The sequence below is a fragment of the Caloenas nicobarica genome, chromosome Z (assembly GCF_036013445.1).
Source record: "Caloenas nicobarica isolate bCalNic1 chromosome Z, bCalNic1.hap1, whole genome shotgun sequence".
NCBI lineage: Eukaryota > Metazoa > Chordata > Aves > Columbiformes > Columbidae > Caloenas > Caloenas nicobarica.
Window position 1 is genome coordinate 13,749,887 of NC_088284.1, and position 19,511 is coordinate 13,769,397.

Genomic DNA, 19,511 nt, shown 5'->3' on the forward strand with positions numbered 1-19,511 from the left:
CGGCCCCCGGCCAATCGGAGGGGCGGTGGCGGCGGAGCGAGGTTCCCTTTGTTCAGCCATTTCAGGGTTCGGAGCCGCGGAGGGAGAGGACGGGTCGCTCCCTCGCCACTCTCCTGCCGCCGGGCTCTGGGATGGTGTGGGTAGGTGTCCGGGCTGCGAAGGGCGGGCTGGGACGTCCCATCCCCGGCCGCCGCGGCCTGCTCGGCGTGCGGGGGGCCGAGGCGGCAGCCTCCGCCGGGGCGCCCGGCCGGCGTCAGGGGTTCAGCGGCGCCGCTGGGAGGGGAGCTGCGGGGCTCGGCCCTGGGCTGCCGCCTCACGCCACTGGCTGGCGGGCAGGCCGGAGGGAGGGAGCGGCGGCTGCGGCCCGAGGGCGGCCGGGCCTGAGGAGCCGCGGCCTGAGGGCCGGGCACACACCCCCCCTTCCACCCCACACGAAATATTACGAGAGAAGTCATCTGCCCTGCGCTTTCGTTCGTTTGCCTGAGGAGGTTCTTAATTTAGGCGCTCAGTGGAAGTACCCAATGTAACTTCTAAAGCTTGCGTGGAGTGACTGTGCGAGGGGCACGAATGCTTGTTGGGTTGCTGTAAATGGCTTGATTAGTTTGCGAGGTATTTATGTCCTTTCTGTGAAGGCAGTAATTCCCCTCACTTGAATTTATGCTCAAGACCTGAGAGATTCTCCTACTGTGAGGATTGTTCTGCTATGTATTCTGGCCACCACAAGTTTGTCACTTGTTTGCTTGCTTTCTTGTGTGTTCAAATAGTCCTTAATATGGTGTTTGAATAGTTCATAGATGTTGTTCAATCCTTACAACACCCATTTAACAAAAAGTTGACTTGTGCCCCTTCTGTACACGAGTAATTGAACAGAAGAAATAAAAACATGCCCAAAATCATACAAGGATTGGTAAAATTGGAAACCGAGCTCATGTTATTTATCCAAAGTCTCAGCTATGTTTCAAAGTGACAGTATATGGTCTGTTTCTAGAAGTCCTCATTCTGCATCTGCTGTGTGAACTGTAGTTATTTTTAAGTTATGCGTGGGAGGATGGAAGAAAGGTGCCTAAAACTGGGAAGAATAGTTTCTATATGATTAGAATTACTTCAGAATGCATTTTTTTCAAAGTCTTTCTAGATTATACTCAAAGCAGTATAATACAAAAAGATAATTAGGATCCTGCAAAAACAGGGTTCAAAAAGCAGTTTACTTCTGTCTTAAAGGAGGAAGGCTCTGGTTAGAATTAAAATTGACTAAGGATCAACTTACCGTTGGATACAGGCAGTGACACACACTTCAGTGACTTCAAAAATCTATACAGATGTGTAAGCACAGCTGCTAAATTGAGCTAAGCCAGCCTTGTGACAGGAAGGTGGAAACAACATTAATAATGGGTTTATGAATGTAGGCTTTCATTCGATTATCTGACATACTTTTTTCTGTTATATTTATGTAGAACCCAGCTTCGTAGTCCTTATATGTGGATATTGAAGAGAACACAGATATGTGTGCTTAGTTCTAGGTTCATGGTGTAAATCGGAGTAACCCCAGGGATGGAGCTACCTTATAATCATGTGATAGGTATGCACAGAGCTGTCCAGCAGGCTGGCAGAGCTGGAGTAGAGTATAATTCAATCAAGTTTCCTTCCTGTTCATGCTTTGGGCATACCAAGATGCTGTGGCTGCAAAGGAGGGTGGCAGAAGGCCAAGTAAAATCCTCTTTCCTTGAAGCTGATACTCAGAACCTGTAGAATTTGAAGATTGGGGCTGAAATCAAGACTGAGATATTTATCTTTGAATTGTCTCATTGTTAGAGTTCTGCATTTGTAGACCCAATGTTGCTGTCACTGTCACAGAAACATCTGGACCACAGGTTTGTGAAATTGGTACATACCGATCTACACATTATTGTCAATGGGGTTGTGCCAGTGACATGCAACAGGGGGAGGATTCTTTCTTTACTTTGCTTTTGAAAGGGTAGGACTGATTTTTTTCCACTGTTTTTATGCCTTAATTCTGTTGCAACACTGATTGACTAGTTTTGACGGTTTTGATTAATTTTACCAGTTAGTTCAATTCAAAATTGGATGAGCACTTAAATACATGTAACAGTAGTATGTTTTGATCACTAATTCCACTTCTTTCCAGTGTTTTATAGTATTGATTTGGGTAGTTTGGCTAGGTCATCTCCATCTGTGGGTAGATTTCATATATATACAAATATAATAGCTGGGGGAACAAATACTATTTTTTAATATTTATTTTACATACATTAATTTATTTACATATATAGGTACAGTATGCAATTGACGCTTTTTTCTTTAATTTCTTATTGGTAGATATATACTTGTGTAGACCTAGTGTTGTTTGGTTTATGTATGTGGTCATATCAGTGTACATAATAATCTGTTTATGCATGTACACATGGATGCCATGGAAGATGACATCTTTTAGTGACATAGAAATAAACTTCCAAATGTCACTTTATAGCCTTGAGAAGGTTTTCCTTTCCAAACCAGTGTCCAGAGTGACATTTAAACAGTTGAAAAATTTGCCCGTTAACTTCCGGTGCACTGAATGCTTTTGAAATTTTGAGTTTGTATATGTGTTTGTGTGTGTATATATATATATGAATCAAATCTGAGACAAGGAATAAAATAAGTCATGTTTAAAGAAAACTTTTGGATTTTAAACCTTGAATATAGGATAGAAAGTTACTGTTAAAATATTTTCCTATTAAATAATTTAACTTGATGTAGCATTATTCTACAAGCCATTGTGAAGTACCCTTCAACATTCAAAATCTTCTGCTTATGAAGAGCTTGCCATTAAGTGCATTAATTTAAATGATTGATCAATGATAAACACATAAGCAGAGGGAAAAGCAAGACAAATGTTTTTGACAGAGAATAGAAAATAGTTAGGAGGTCAGTAGGTACAAAGATGCAAGAAAACCGCTACTGTATTAGAACCCAAAAGGGAGATACTTGCAGAAATCATGGTGAGGTAGCACAGACCAGGGGTTTCCAAACCTAGTCAGCAAGGATATGATCATCATCAGTAATGTCTGGCTTGGAGGGCCGCATGCTTTTCTAGCCATGCAAAACCGAAGCCTCATCTATGGCTCTCCTTCTCCCACCTTTCTGACTGTGTGTCGCCATCTTCTAAGCTAGAACTGCTGTCCAGTGCTCACACTTAGCCTTCTCCATCCATTCGTGCACCTGCAGAAGTTTACTTTCAGATTTCAGCTACATCCTTTCTCCTGCACAGGCCCAAATTGTGAATCTCCACTTCTGGCAAAGACAGAGTGGAACCTTGGCTTCCCCCGCGTGCATGCCATCTCTGTAATCCTGTCTTTCCCACTTCACCATGTTGTGGTCTTCTTCCTGCATTGTAAGTGAGAAGTGCAGGTCTGCCTGTGGGCAGCAGAGCTAATTGTTGTTGGATGCAGGTGGTTCCTGTGTTTACACAAGTTTTTCAGGACTTGGGAGGCAGTTACTCTGCTGCCTGTGCAAGAGCAGTGAGACCCAGGAGCTGTGGTTCATTTCAGCATTGGACATGTTGTGGAAGCAGACATCAGTGGTGTGTGCTAGTACAGTTTAGCCACCTCTTTTATAGAGAAACAAGGAAAGTCAGTAGCAGTCAAACGTGAAGAGGCAAGAGTCTAATTCTCATTTGAAACTAAAAAGTACAAGCCTGCTTTTTATACCAAATAAGCTAAATAAATACAAAAGTCCAAACAAATACCTGTATTTCAGTCTGGTTTACACCAGTTGAGCCTGAGTCAACTCCTCAAAAAAAAAAAAAAAAGGCACAAGCCAACCTTAAATGAAAATGAATTGTTTTTCACAGGATTTCCAAGTTGATGTATGTGCAAGTTTAAGCTAAATTGGTCTAACCTTCTTGTGCAGACAAGCCCTGGGCTATGTGGTTGGAAATCAGGAGTGACATCAATCCATTACGTGTAATGTAAGTAAGTGGAGTTGGCATAAGAGATGAAAGCTTCAGTCATTGAATCAGGCCTATAAGAAGTAATTAAAAACAAGATGAGGTTTGAATGAAGCTTTTGAATAAAGGGGAACCAGTTGCATTAATAAGAACACAAGAGTTACGTAATTACACTCTTCACTCATGTGTGAGAAACCAGTAAGCACTAGGTTGAAAACACTGGAGTCTGAAGCGAAGAGGCTTTTGGAGTCTCTTGGGAAAGGAATTAAAATAGGCCAACCGATGAAAGGAAATGGTTTGCTTAAAAAAAGAAAAAAATTATGATTGTTTCATGATTCTCTCCAACACAGAAGTGCGTACACTACTGCAAGTATGTGTGTGTTTGTGTATCACATCGTTGGATATCTCCTTATCTTAAAATCGTTTAACATTTCATATATAAAAATCTAGTTGGTCATTTGGTCACATTACCACATTGGTCACAGACACCTTGCCTTTCAAAATCATCCTCCTGTATGTGGAAGGCTTTCTGTAGTCTTTCTCTGTTTCTTCACTAAAAACTGGGTAATACACTATAATTTCATGTAATTCTTTGCTTCTGGAGAATACCCTCTTCTCCAGAAGAGAACCCTATTGGTTTTCTGAGCTGATGAGTGTTTGTAATATATTTTTCAATTTATGACAATAATATGTCTTTCAGTTTTGCAAGGAAGTGTATTTTAGGTTAGGCACTGCCCCTTCTAGTGATTCTCTTAATTTCTTGGTGATTGCAGGGAATCAAAACAGCAAGCAAAAATTAAATAAAGCACAACCAGCAATATTCACAGCTTTCCTCCTTTGCAGCATACGTTTCAAGGTATGCTTTGTTTTGCTTGCCGTTTCCACTTCCAGTCTTTTAAAGTGTGGTTTGAAAAAGTTGATACTGATCAGAGAATTCTGTGAGAAAGAGGCTAATCTTGCATGTAACCACCATTGAGTTCAGCCTTTTTTTAAAATTAATTGTTATACAATGTGTTTGAACGATGAGCTAAGTTTCTTTTAGATAAGAAAAAAAATAATAGAATATATGAAGCTACATGCTTTAATATTTTCCCTTTTCAGAATATGGATTTTTATATCAGCACATGAGATTGAGAATCAGCAGACATTAAGATTACTGCCCTTGCTTTGTTTCTTTCATGCTAGGTAACAGGGTTAATGGAGCATAGTGAGACTTTTATAACCTCAGCTCCACTGGGGTGGGACACTTCTTTTAAAACAAGAAACATCAAACAAACAAAACCAGATCAATAAAATAAGATAGTGGAGGCTGTATTTTCAGGATGTCCTTGTACGTCTTGCTCTGGATAAACTTGTTTCAGGATGTTTCTAAATTCAGAAGTAATGCAGATTTAGCTGGACATGAGGATGATTTAAAACTTCTTTACCACACTTATTTATTGAAGTTTTGAAGAAAGATTATACCCTTGAAAACAAATAACTATCCTAAATTTTCTGAGGTCATGCAAGTTGGGCTTATACTATCATAGGTATTTGGGAGGCTGGCCTATGAATTATTGGTAATCGCAAATAAAACATACTTAGAAAGATTTGGTTCTAATATAAAATTATACAGGTAGGGAGAATAGTAGAAAATACTATTTATTGATTTGGCAACAATAATAAGTAATTTGTTTTTTCATCCAGTTTTCTTAAAGCTCTCATTTTATCAGAGGTAATAGCAGAAATCGTAAGGAACTGTTAGAATTGGCAGATCTGGTGATAAAGTGATAAATAAGGAGGTGAAGCATTTCAAAAATTATCCAGTATAGGAGAACTTGGTGCATGTGATAAAACATTACATCTGTCAGAATTAGTTCTAGAAAAGGTGCTATAGTACGTGCTTTTGAGCTTTGGAATGTCCTTTATAGCATCTTCTATGGACATTACAAGAGAACTCAAGTTCAGAGGAAGTTCAACTAAGTGATTACATATAGTGCAATGTTTTCATTGCAATTTAATGCTTGGGTCATCCAGAAGACTCTGTCAATTTAAGATAATAAAATTCATGACACCGTTGTGACAGTATTGTATGAGGCAATTACTTCAGCCTTGTGTCTATGAAGACCTGAATGAAGGCAAGCAAATGTATCTTTTTACTTAAGTGAAGTTTAGCTGTCTTGGCTACGCTTTAGGTAAGTGTATGTTAGGGAAAGCTGGTTATAATATAGGTGTCTTTTATGATTATGCTAATTCAGTCATAATTATGTGTGGGACTGAACTCTGCTGTCCTCAGTTAGACTTCGATGTTTAATTTTGAAAAAAATATTTAAATTCAGTATTGGGCTTATGCATGCTGAGCAACTTTAGCACTATTGGTATTGATATACTGTGATGGCAGGATCAAGTTTTACAAATGTATTTTATAAGTTGTATGTGAAACATCATTTTAAAGCTAGTACATTGCCAAATACTCAGTTTTTGTTACTGAAGATAATTTTACAGAAATGTTAAAAAAATGGGTGCCATCTCATGCAGAAAATAGCCCAAATCTTCTTGCAATTTTATATAATATTTTATATTTAATATTTGAGTTACAGTATTGCCCAGGAGCTCCACATATAAATTAAGGCTCTAACATGCTAGGCAAGTGTAACAAAACAAGTCTTTTCTGCATATGGCTTACAACTGAGTTACAAAACAAAAGATAAATGTTCTACAACAGACACACACAAGGAGAATGGGAACTATGAGAGAGGATTAAGGCATCTGTGAACACTGCACCCAATGAGAATTTCTACACAAAATGTGAGAAGGGGCAGAAAGTATCCTGTAATGCCTTTTTCTTTCTTTTTTTTTTTTTTTTAAGGGCAGCATAAAAGTAAGTGTGCAGCAGGTCACGAAAGTGAGCCTCGAGCTGAAGACCATAAAATCACTAGCAGGAGAAAAGTGCGGATTCTGCATCATGTTCATGTATAGAACTGTTTTATAGGACTGAGACTATAGACGTATACAGATTACTGTGAGTGGGGTTTCAACTCCTTGTAGCTTTACGTTTCATGTAGTGATTACATTATCATTTTAAGATAAAGATGACACATGGAATGCCAGCAAATTTATTTAGTGGAGCTGGTAAAGCTATTCGCAACAGGATTTTATTAAAAATATATTAAAAGCCTTAAAGCGATTAAATTACCTGTGCATTTAAGGTAAACTGAATTATTTTAAATTACAATTTCCCCTCTAAGTAAATTTCCTTTATCTATGGGAGGGAAAAAAGCGCCCAAACCTTTTAAAACCTTGAAATATTTGTTTTGTGTTGATTGCATTATTAGTAATTATTAGTTCTGGGACCAATACTATTCAATATATTCATCAATGACTTGGATGAGGGAATTGAGTGTACTATCAGCAAGTTTGCTGATGACACCAAGCTGGGAGGAGTGGCTGACATGCCAGAAGGCTGTGCTGCCATCCAGCGAGATCTGGACAGGCTAGAGAGTTGGGTGGGGAAAAATTTAATGAAATATAACAAGGGAGAATGTAGAGTCTTGCATCTGGGCAGGAACAACCCCAGGTTCCAGTATAGGTTGGGGAATGACCTGTTAGAGAGCAGTGTAGGGGAAAGGGACTTGGGGGTCCTGGTGGACAGCAGGATGACCATGAGCCAGCACTGTGCCCTTGTGGCCAAGAAGGCCAATGGCATCCTGGGGTGTATTAGAAGGTGGGTGGTTAGTAGGTCGAGAGAGGTTCTCCTCTCCCTCTACTCTGCCCTGGTGAGACCTCATCTGGAATATTGTGTCCAGTTCTGGGCCCCTCAGTTCAAGAAGGACAGGGAACTGCTGGAGAGAGTCCAGCGCAGAGCCATAAAGATGATGAAGGGAGTGGAGCGTCTGCCTTATGAGGAAAGGCTGAGGGAGCTGGAGCTCTTTAGCTTGGAGAAGAAGAGACTGAGGAGTGACCTCATCAAAGTTTATAAATATATAAAGGGTGGGTGTCACGAGGATGGAGCCAGGCTCTTCTCGGTGACAACCAACAGTAAGACAAGGGGTAATGGGTTCAAGCTGGAACACAAGAGGTTCCACTTAAATTTGAGAAGAAACTTCTTCGCAGTGAGGGTGACGGAACACTGGAACAGGCTGCCCAGGGAGGTTGTGGATTCTCCTTCTCTGGAGACGTTCAAAACCCGCCTGGACACCTTCCTGTGTAACCTCACCTAGGTGTTCCTGCCCTGGCAGGAGGATTGGACTAGATGATCTTTCGAGGTCCCTTCCAATCCCTAACATTCTGTGATTCTGTAATATTTTAAGGGAATTACTTTACACAGGTAGCTATTAACACTAACAACTAATCACAGCAGGGATCCTCTGTGATCCAAATAATGTTCTGATATCTTTCACAAACGAACATTAAGGTATTTAAATGCCTAAATTATAGAAATCTTACAACTCAAGTGAGAATGACAATAAAGTTCCTCATCAAATTACATTTTTACATGTTCAGATTCCTTAAGCCTGTCTGACTTTTCTAACCTTAATGTATAATGTACTTCTAATTTAATTCTGGGTTTTTAACATTTCTTCTTTTGTCATGAAATGCTTCATTTGAAATAGAATGAGGTAAAATAATTGCTATGGGGACTGCTAGCACTTTTAGTGTCCATCATTTTTTCTAAGGCTGCATTAACTCTGCAAGGAATTTTACCTGATCGTTCATCTACACAACAACAATCTCTGTGTAGAAACAGTAACGTAGCCACTTCAGCACACAAGTTTGAGCATGGGTGTGTTGCTTATATTCAGACTGGCTTGCAATTCCCTTTACACTGGTTCAATACTGCTTCAAAGCTGGTCTTACAGTAGTAAGAATGCTTTTTCAGAAAACAAAGGTAGAAAGGAGAGAATACACTAAGAATTTTACTATTATACATAAATTTTTTAATTACTTCTGCTATTTGTGTCTTTTCTAAGACAGACAGTTTAAGTCCTTCTGTCTACCTGGAATTATTCAGTGATCTCTTAACACCCATTGCTGAAAGCGCCATGAAGGTCTGTGTAGAAGAACTATGTAGGCTTTCTTCTGTGATGTCTTTTGGCTTCAAGCTGTAGCAACGTGAATATCTTGTTTAACTGAAAGTCCAAGACTTCTCTTAAATCTCCAGATGTCATATCCAAGAACATTTAGAATATGACTGAATATGCCTGAACTGAAAATTTGAAGCATTCTTCCATTGAAACATCCATTTGTATTAGATATTCACTGTGCATCTATTAATTGAAATAGTGTTCACTGATAAGATTATGCTGTTTTACTCACCAGATTATTCAGGGAGTTTTGTGGCTCTGGTCAGATGAAAACTGAAAATTTTCTAAAAGAGTTTTTAACACTGTTTTAATTTCTAAAGATATTTCTCCGTTATTTTATATTTGTATCATACAATCCCTGCTGAGTTAATGTTGAAGCACTTGGGTCACACTGTTTTTTATATTAAAAAATAATAAATTCAATTCACATTGTTTGCCATCCAAAAATAGTGATAATCAGAGGAGACAAAAATACTGCTTTTAATGTGTCAGCAAATTCTGCTGTGTATGTAGAATCATAGAATGTCCTGAGTTGGAAGGGATCCACCAGGACCATCAAGTCCAACTCCTGTCCCTGCATATGACAGCCCTGCAGTTCACACCATGTGTCTGAGGACATTGTCCAGTCTCTTCTTGAACACTGTCAGGCTTGGGGCCGTGACACCTCCCTAGGGAGCCTGTTCCAGTACTCCACCACCCTCTGGGTGAAGAACCTTTTCTTAGTGTCCCACCTAAACTTCCCCTGGCACATCTTCCTGCCATTCCCTTGGGTTCTGTCACTGGTCACCAGAGAGAAGAGCTCAGCCCTGCCCCTCCTCCTCCCCTTGTGAGGAAGCTGTAGCCACAATGAGGTCTCCCCTCAGTCTCCTCCAGGCTGAACAAACCAAGTGACTTCAGCTGTTCCTCATACAGCTTCCTCTCCAAACCCTTCAGCAACTTCATAGCTCTCTTCTGGACACTCTCCAGTAGCTTAATATCCTTTTTACCCTGTGTTGCCCAGAACTGCACACAGTGCTCCAGGTGAGGCCGCACCGGTGCAGAGCGGGACAATCCCCTCCCTGCCCGGCTGGCAATGTGTGCGTGATGCACCCAGGACACGGTTGCCCTCTTGGCTGCCAGGGACACTGTTGGCTCAGCGTATGTAGGAACAGTTGGAAGTGGGGAAGGGTGTCTACTTGTACCTTTACTCTTATTTTTTTCACTCTCTTCTTCATCTGAGGCTTAAAAGACAAGGAATGTCTGCAGTCATTCCTTAGCGATCTCAATAAGATAAAGTAACTACTATTTGTTTAATTACCTTAAGAGTTTTGCTTTGATTAAGGTGCTTAGGGCATCATTCCTTTTTGTGTGTGTGATTGGGGTAGTTAATTCCCCTCACAGATGATCACATGCACAGCTGTGATTCTTTTGGAGGGAGCTTCATTCCGGATGAGAAATTATTTGCTCGCTTTTTTCCAGGAGGATGTAACTTCAGAATATTTATCTGACATTAGAGATGAGAGAAGGCCAAACAACTGTACTCTGGTTCACAGTGTAAAAGATTGAATTCCAGTTTGGTCTGATGCTTTTTGAGTCTTCTTCCATTTGCATCCCTAACAATTCATATGTAACTCCCATTAGTCCCTATGCAGAAACAGATACCAGCTTGCTGGAGTCACACAGGGTCTAACATAAAGCCAAATGCTGTCAGTTCCTTGAAGCGACAGCATCTTAAGCACTTAAGATAAGCCACTTACTGCAGTAAGGAAATTCATAAGCCATCCAGGGAACAATATACTAGCTTTCTGTTAAGATGACCAGTGATGCTTGTTTTGACCAGAAGAAAGTCCTCAGTTTTTTGAGACATCGTTTGTACTCATTTCTTTACAGTTGGTGCTAGTGCATACTGTGAAAAGACAGTCGTCTGGTTTAAACAGTGTAAAATAACCTGTTTTAATAATTTAAATCAGAACGCCAAAAAGTTTAATTTTGTCTATTTAGTTTTAATCTTGCTTTACATTTGTAGCTTTTCTTCTCAACAGATTATTCTTATCTCATTTATGCATCAAAGCATCCTTGCAAATAAATATACCTTTTGTCCTGTATTTGTTACTCCTTTCTACTAGCAAAAGGGCCTGAGTACCTTTACATGTTGTGAGATTCCTAATTCTTACATTTTAACATAACAAATACCAACAGTGTTTCCTACTTGATAATTATTATTTATGATTGTTAAGACAGTGTTGTACGAAAGGGCATTTAAACTGGCAAACTGTTTTATGGGGGATACACAAGTGATTTATACATATTTTGCATCAAAATTCATTGGTTCATTAAAGTATCTTGACTACAGTTAGAGAACTGATGATGTATTTTGGTTTGTCATGTTGCAGATTTTTCAAAGTTTGCTCTAAAACAGATTGCCACTTACTTAGATCACCAAGGGGTTTTTTTAATAATCATTAATAACTTAATTTTAAAGAAGCAGTCCACTCTTTTCAGGGCCAAGAACTTCCCCAAATTGGGCACTGCACTGTGATGAGGTGTACTCTCCTTGTTTGTTGTAGTATACTTCTTACTGTCAGAGCAGGAGATGACTTCGTCTCTGAAGGTTTTTGAAAAAGAAGAGATGTTTAGGCATCCCACCAAGACTCTGTCCGTCATGGCTGATCCATTGTTAGAGGAACAGCAACCACTGAGTCTCTCATTCCATGTCTTTCCTTCCAAGGTTTGCAGGGGCTAGGACCACTTTCTCAAACATGATAGGAATATCATGTTTCTTTGTTTTGCTAATCTCTTTTAGTTGACAAGGATGAGCGCATAACTGAACAAAAGTAAATTCTAGAATTGCAGGGACCGCATCTCTTTTCTCACATTCTCATCCGTGGATGTGGCTTTTTACAGCCATAACTTTGTTTTTAAATTTTATCTGCTACTTTTCTCAGATATTTTCCAAAATCTCAGTTCTGATCTGTTAATGAGGAACAGGTTCAAAAGTGATGTGTAATTTTGGTTTTTATCTTTGTCTTAGGGCAGCCTGAATCATCAGTTACAGAAACTTGCGTTCAACCAAAATCCTGCAGCAGACACCAGCTGCTTTTCATCCTACAACTAAGAGAAAGAAACCTTACCATATACTTAAATTGGGAGTTGAATGGGGTTCATATGCACCTGACACTAATCTTGCTCAAAAGACTTTTTTTGTTGTTGTTTTTTAAGCTGCTTACAGACATGAAGTTTCACAGTAGAGATTTAAATAAGGCTTTGGACCCTAAAGAATGACTCCTCTCTTTGCATACCCACTTACCCCTTGGAATAGATTTGCCCTCTTATAATAATTAGTGGGGCTCGTTACCCAGGGCAGAGCATTCTACTTTTACATCTCAGTCCATAGTTATCCTTTATTTTCCATGCCTCCAGAAACCCCTTACATATTAGGCAATTACCGAAGTTCGTATGCTTCGTGTAGGACTGCTAAGCAAAGTACTCTAGAATTTGGAGGAATAAACTTGTGTACTGGAGGAAAAAAAAAAAATAGGTTGGAGGAGGAGAGGTTTTACTGGTTTAGACTTCAGCTGATCTGGTATCTTCTGTCACAAATACAGGAGGTGATTTTCTCAGACAGCCCTTCATTCAGTTTCAGATTGTATCATGACTCTCAACATTAAGAACACATACTACCATTTTAATCTCTAGCGTATGTGATTAGAGTGGGACAAATCACTAGCAACACAAGATCTTTCCACTTGGTATCTGTAGCTGTGGAAATGAAATAACAGCAAGTTTGAAGAGATGATGCATCCAAATATATCCTTATCCAGAAGATTAGTTGATCAAAGGCATTTTAAATCAAGATATCTTAGCAGTTTTGCACTATGTCTACCAGTCATTCAGTCAGCTGGACTTTTAATGAGTTACAAGAATGATGTTTCATCCTATCAAAGTAGAATTCAAAGCACTCCTGATGATTTCCAAATTGGCGAAAGCTTAACAGGTTTTTATCTCTGCAGCTGACAATGTCGTGTTTTAATTGAACCCAACAACAGCAATAGACTTGATTTTCAGTTCTGACATGTACCTAAGCCTGTGCTATGTGCTGGTGTTTCTAAATCTAATTTGTATTAACTCTTAATTAGTTGTTCTACAAAACATCAAATGTTAGTGTATGCTGTGGCCTGTCATCTGTTTTATCCGCAATGGTGTGGTGGTTTTGCACCTTCATATATATGGAAAATATATGGCTGTACTCTTTCCTCTATGCTTGTTGAATGCTTGAGGAGCAGAGGCATTCATTAAAGAAAGAACATACTTTCGTCAGAAGAGTGGAATTACAGACTGTCAGGTTATCATGCATACTATTTCATCTGCTCAATGGGATTACACAGTGCAGGCTTTTACAGACATTACCTGAAAAAAGAAATACTGCTTTTCACCTTTGGGAAAAGAAACTGTGAAATGGTAGATGGTGATGCCAAAACAACCACAAGCCATAACAGCTTTCTCTTTCTCACAAGCAGCAGTGTTGCAGATTTCCTGAGCAGATGCATTATCATAGCTGTAGGTAATCTTAGAAAAAGTCCACCATCAAGCTGATACTTGGTGGAGAGCAAATCACATTACAGATTTGCCTCCAGTATTGAAATGTCCAGTGTTCCAGGAAATTTGAGTTCACCTTCATCACGAGCTGTCGCACCATGGGATCTGTTCTACACATACAGAATTTCTGGTATGATACACAAAAGCTATTATAGCTAGAATTGTCTTAAGAGGATAGGAAGCTAACATAGTTTCTCTCAGTTTCATGAATTTCTTATTCAACTCCTAGACCTACCAGCCACAGAGAATGAATGACAGTAGGAAATTAACTGTACCCAAGTCTGAAATTATATGATCTGAAAGCCTGTATGTTTGCTGCTTTGGATGTTGCTATCAAATTACACTTTATAGCTAGATGAAATTCTACCCATTGGTAGAAGAAAAAAAGTTATTTTTTAAGGTAATCTTAACCCTACCAGTAAAGCAAATTTTTAGTTTGATACGTTCCACAAAACATTTTGCTTTAGTCCAAGGCTTACCATTTTATGTTGGATCATGTTTTACGTTCCATTAGTTAGACTTCCTGTTGGTACTGTCTTAGTCAGCCTCTGATATCAGAAAACCTCTTAGAAAAAATTGTGTCCTTAGCTACCAGAAAGAGATTCCACTCCTGCATATGGGAATTTGGTACCAATTGTGCGAATCTTAACCATGAAATCCTGTGTTCAATAGAATTGCACTTGGAGCAGTGAAATCAGTTACTGTTGCATTAACCAGAAGGTAGTAACCTTACAGCCTCTTCTGAATAGTATTTTTATGTAACTCCACAAATATAAATTTAAGATCCCAACTTAAAAATATTTTTCTAAAGTTTCCTCAGACTTCTGTTTAAAGCAATTCTTGGAAAAGTAGAAAATTAACTTCATAGACATTTCAGTCAGGCAGAAGATCCTTTCAGACCATCTTTCTATCTGTCTCAGTAACCTCTCCAGTGCTTCACAGGGTCAAACTATCTTCTTCTAAAGACTATTCAAATAAATCACTGTGTAATAAATATTAATCTTGTATCATATGGCTGAACTCAGGAAGACTGCACTAAATGTTTTAGAATGAATTCTCTGGTATGCTGAACATGAGGACTACAATATTTTTTTAAGTGAAGGCTTAGGGCATGTCTCCAGGCAGAAGGCATTGTAAAATAATATAGCAGTAGCTGTTCTTATGAGCTTTACATAGACACATTTATCTGTGTTGAGAGCTTTTTTTTTTTTCTGCTTAGCTTAATCCACATCACTCTTAGCCTGAAATAAGAGGGTTTACACAGAAAGCTATTATGGAATATCAGTTACTTCCTCTGTGAATGTAAACCTTCTATAGACAGAGGTATAGACAAACACTATAAGCAGTCTGCATGGAAACTTGGAAGCCTGGATCTTAGCAGTGGATTGAATGATTGATTCTTAGTATTAAATACAAACATTACAGGTAACTACCTGAATTTCATGACAAGAAGGTAGTTCATTAGAATTCACTCTAAAAGAAAAAAAAAAAGCTAATATTACCAGTGTGGTAAAACTAAAGACTGTGGAAAATTTTCTGCATGGTAGAGTGGCCCAATCTGTCTAACAATTCTGAAATTAGGACAGATTTGAGAATTACTTTTGATTAGAGAATAATTATTTGAAACCAGTTTCAAAACTGCTAGCAGTGAGAAGTTGCACATCCCATAGGTACAGCTTGGAGGCTATGGCATTTGAGGAATGGGACATCTTCCTAGTAGTGCAAATCTCTTTTCTGGCTTGTTGTGGGCAAGGATTTGCACCAGTGTCCTGTTTGTCTTTTCAGTGCACTGAGACTACTGGGAGGATGGGGAATCTCTTATGAATCTCCTAGTTGTGTTGTCTACATTTGTCTCTTAGGTATTAACCGTCACTTATTATACACGTTGCTGATTTGGAAACAGTTCCTAATCCAAATTTCTATTAATACATGTTTATAACATAAAGGAAAGCAACAGGAGAGACTGAAGGACTTAGCACCAATACACTCTAATGTGATGGTAAGGACACCTTCCAGAAAAAAGATGGGTTCATCACCTTAGCAAGAAGTGAGAATTGTAGCCTGCCTTGCGCATTCAGAGCTACTATTTGAGCTACTGGATTTTTAATGAGTTAGCAGTGATACATATTTTAGCAATTCTGCTTGTTTCCATGTATGACGATTTCTGGGTACACGTCATTTCAGCCTGATCTAAAGTTACATTTTGAGAGAGAAAGGGGAGAGAGTATTAGGAACAAAACCAAAGATAAAAATCTATATCTGGGCTTTTTTTGTGGATACTCGAGTAGAACAAGGCAAGGTTTGTGGAAATAAAAATCAATTAAAGAATTAAAAATATAAACTAGTGTTTGGGGGGCATTATTTATTTTTGTTCTTTTGTTTGGGGGTTTAAGTTGTTTAATATTAAATTTAATATTTTTAAATATTTTTAATAGTTTTGATACCAGTGGATTCTGGCAAATGCATGACATCTGAAGCTTGGATAATGGAGAAACCAAAGATTAATCTCAGCATTTGTGCAAGACTTCTGTCTTCAGTGAACTTTTGTCATCTTAACATACAAGCAAAGCGTTTCAGATTTACTTGTGGTGCATTCTACTGATTGAGTGCGATGAACCAGCCCATCTTATGTTTTGATAGGTAGCTGTCATGCCTCTGCTTGGTACTTTAACACTGATTCTGAATTCCTTTCTGCACAAGGAGATTCTTGCCTAAGGGAAACAGGTACTAGAAAACCAAGAGGCAAAGAATACAGAAAGAACCAATTTTCTCATTTTTTCTATAATGTTCTTTACTTTCAATCTGAAGCCTTTTTCTTGACTCAAATTATTTTCCCCTCTCCTGCTTCCTTCCAGAATTTAAAGGATTAGAGATAGGTAGAACTCAAGAAGATAAGGTATCCAGCAAATTGAGGTATCTGCTTTGATTTCCAGATATGCTGAGCAGTTCCCAGTGGCAAAGGATCCTGTATAAAACCTAAGGAGGAACATACCCTGGCGTATGATCATCTAAAGCATTTAGGTGTCCCCACTAATTGTAGAAACTCCCATTCATACTTTGATTTGTAGACCTTTTTCTCTCCTTTCCACTGCAGAAATATCTTACCAGGATTTAATTCTGGTCATGTTCATGGAAAGGAAACCTCTGTCAGTTTTTCTCAGTTAGGGATCCATGGCCTGCATCTCCTCCTGCTTTTTCCTGCTCTGTCTCTCTGGTCTCTTCCCTCATTTCCCATATTTAATGTTATTTTTGTCTAGTGCACTTGGTTTCCTAATAAAATTAGGCAGATCTAATCCTTGTGTCATAATTTCTGAGTAGTAACTTGTGAAGCTCTAATCAATTTCAGCTACACTTGACAGTGAGGCAGAAGTCTCAAAGATAATCAAGTTTCTGCAGTCTTCTGTTAAGGCAGCAGTTAGGGGAATGAGACCCAAATGAGCACTTAATTGATTTGTTGGACCTTACCTTTCATCTTCTTCAGCTGTGCAAGCATCACTATGGAGAGCTCTTCTGCTGATATAGTGTGAGACATGAACATCAGTTTTAATGGCCTGTATCATAGAATCATAGAATGGTTTGAGTTGGAAGGGCCCTTTAAAGGTCATCCAGCCCAACCCCCTGCAATGGGCAGGGACATCTTCAACTAGATCAGGTTGCTCAGAGCCCCATCCAGTCTGGGCTTGAATGTCTCCAGGAATGGAGCATCTACCACCTCTCTGGGCAACCTGTGCCACTCTTTCACCATCCTCATTGTAAAAAATTTCTTCCTCATGTCTAGCCTGAATCTCCCCTCTTTTAGTTTAAAACAATTACCCCTTGCCCTGTTGTAACAGGCCCTGCTAAGAAGTTTGTCCCCATATTTCTTACAAGTACCTTTTAAGTACTAGAAGGCCATAATAAGGTCTCCCCAGAGCCTTCTCCAGGCTGAACAACCGCAACTCTCTCAGCCTTTCCTCATAGGAGAAGTGTTCTATCCCTCTGATCATTTTTGTGGCACTTGCACTTGGCCTTGCTCATCTTCATTAGGTTCACATGGCCCCAAGTCTTGAGCCTGTGCAGATGTCGTGGTTTAGCCCCAGCTGGCTAAGTACCATGTGGCCACTTGCTCATTCTTCCCCTCCCTCCACCTGGTGGGATGGGGAGAAGAATTGGGAAAAAAACCCTAAAACTTGTGGGTTGGGATAAAAATAGTTTAACTGAACAGCAAAGGGAAGAGATAAACAACAACAATACTAATAATAAAAGAATATACAAAGTGAGGGATGCACAATGCAATGCTCACCATGTGGAAAAATCTATGCTCAGCCTACACCCAAGCAGTGATTCCCTCCCCTAGCCAGCTCCCCAGTTACATACTGAGCATGACATCACATGGTATGGAATATCCCTTTTCCATAGTTTGGGTGAGCTGTCCTGGCTGTGGCCCTCCCAGCTTCCTGTGAAAATTAACTCTATCCCAGCCGAACCCAGGACATTATCCCATTATCCACCCATTATTCTATACTATCTACATCATATCCAGATCCTACATTTTCCAACTGATCACCACTTTTTCTGTCATGTGTATATATACATATATATGTACACACAGAGAAATAATTCCCTTAGTCTATGGCTTACGGATAGGAATCAGGGAGTCTTGATTGGTGTGGTATTGCCACTGATGCACCATCGTGGTAGTAATTGGCACATGCTGTTGTTTGACCCTCAGCAGCCCCACAAGAGAAGGGTCTTCTGAGAGACTGGGCAAGGCAGACAGCTGTTTAATGTCCTCTGTCTCCAAGACTTCTATACCAAAAGCTCACCAGTACCCTTTGGGGTCCTTGTCTGTCCAAGCGATGCATGTGGCTTCTGGGACAGTCACAATGAGGTGCTTTTGCCAGTCTTCCCAGTCAGACTCACTTCAGTTTCCAGTACAGTTATTAGCCGTTGGGATCTCCCTGCCACTCCATAAATACAGATGGGTTCTGTCCCATTATAGCTTGATGGCATTAAGGTGCACTGTGCACCAGTGTCCGCTAGAGCCTTGTGGGTTTGATGTGCTAGGCCATCAAATCCACAGACTCCAATAAACCCCATTGTCCCTTTCTTCCAGCTGGCTGGTGGCAGGACCCCTCTAGTCCTGGTCATAGGATGCATTGCTTGCTTCTTGTAATAGTGAATCTGAAGTCCCTTCAAGGTGATTAGAGGTAAAATCAGCCCTTTTACTCTGTCTGGGGAACTGGCTGCTGGAACCTGGAGTGGTATTTTTCCTAGAGGAATCCTCTTTTGTGATTGTTTTTCCTTGCAACTCATGTACTCTCGCTTCAAGGCTCTAGGCAGATTTTCCATCCCACTTCCTCATGTCCTTTCTGTGGTCATGCAGGTAAAAACACAGGGTGCCTTATTGTGTGTACCCTCTGTATCTTCTCTCTTGAGCCAAGGAATGCTTACTTCTAATACCTGAGATGCTGACCCATAGAGGTGGGGAGTAGAACTTACCCTCAAATTGCTAGAACTCTCATGTCTGGCATTTTTCCACAGCTGAGATGAAGGTCCATGGGGAGGAAGAGAGACTTCCTTCATATTGCTGGAGTTGGCCGGCCCAGTTATCCACCATTTGTCCCTCACTTTCTTTCCAGGACATTACTACCAATTAGTTTGCATATGATGGTGGGGCACTCTGTGGAAACTTCCGTCACATGGCTTGTGTGCACTGGACTTTATTATTCAGGTCATTATGAATCATCTCCAGCATGGCTAATTCCCTCAAATACTGGATACCTCTCTCCATGGTGGTCTACTTGCCTGGGTGACATGTACCATCTTCCTTGAAGGGATACCTTTCTTTCACACCTGACAGAAGTCACCTCCAGAGGCTGAGGGCTTGTGTCTTTCTTCCAGAGTCGCCTTGTCAATGCCTGCTGCCCTAGACAGGGATCCCAGCT

At 39.9% G+C, this 19,511-nt stretch overlaps 1 protein-coding gene across 1 annotated transcript in view; it reads left to right on the plus strand.

Annotated features, from left to right (window-relative positions):
* The first annotated feature begins 22 nt into the window (after nucleotides 1-22).
* Nucleotides 23-19,511, plus strand: part of TNPO1 (transportin 1) — an 82,028-nt gene continuing 62,539 nt past the window's right edge. Inside the window, exon 1 of the mRNA XM_065655986.1 lies at nucleotides 23-140. The gene's annotated coding sequence lies outside the window, so the exon portion shown is untranslated. The remainder of the gene's footprint in view (nucleotides 141-19,511) is intronic.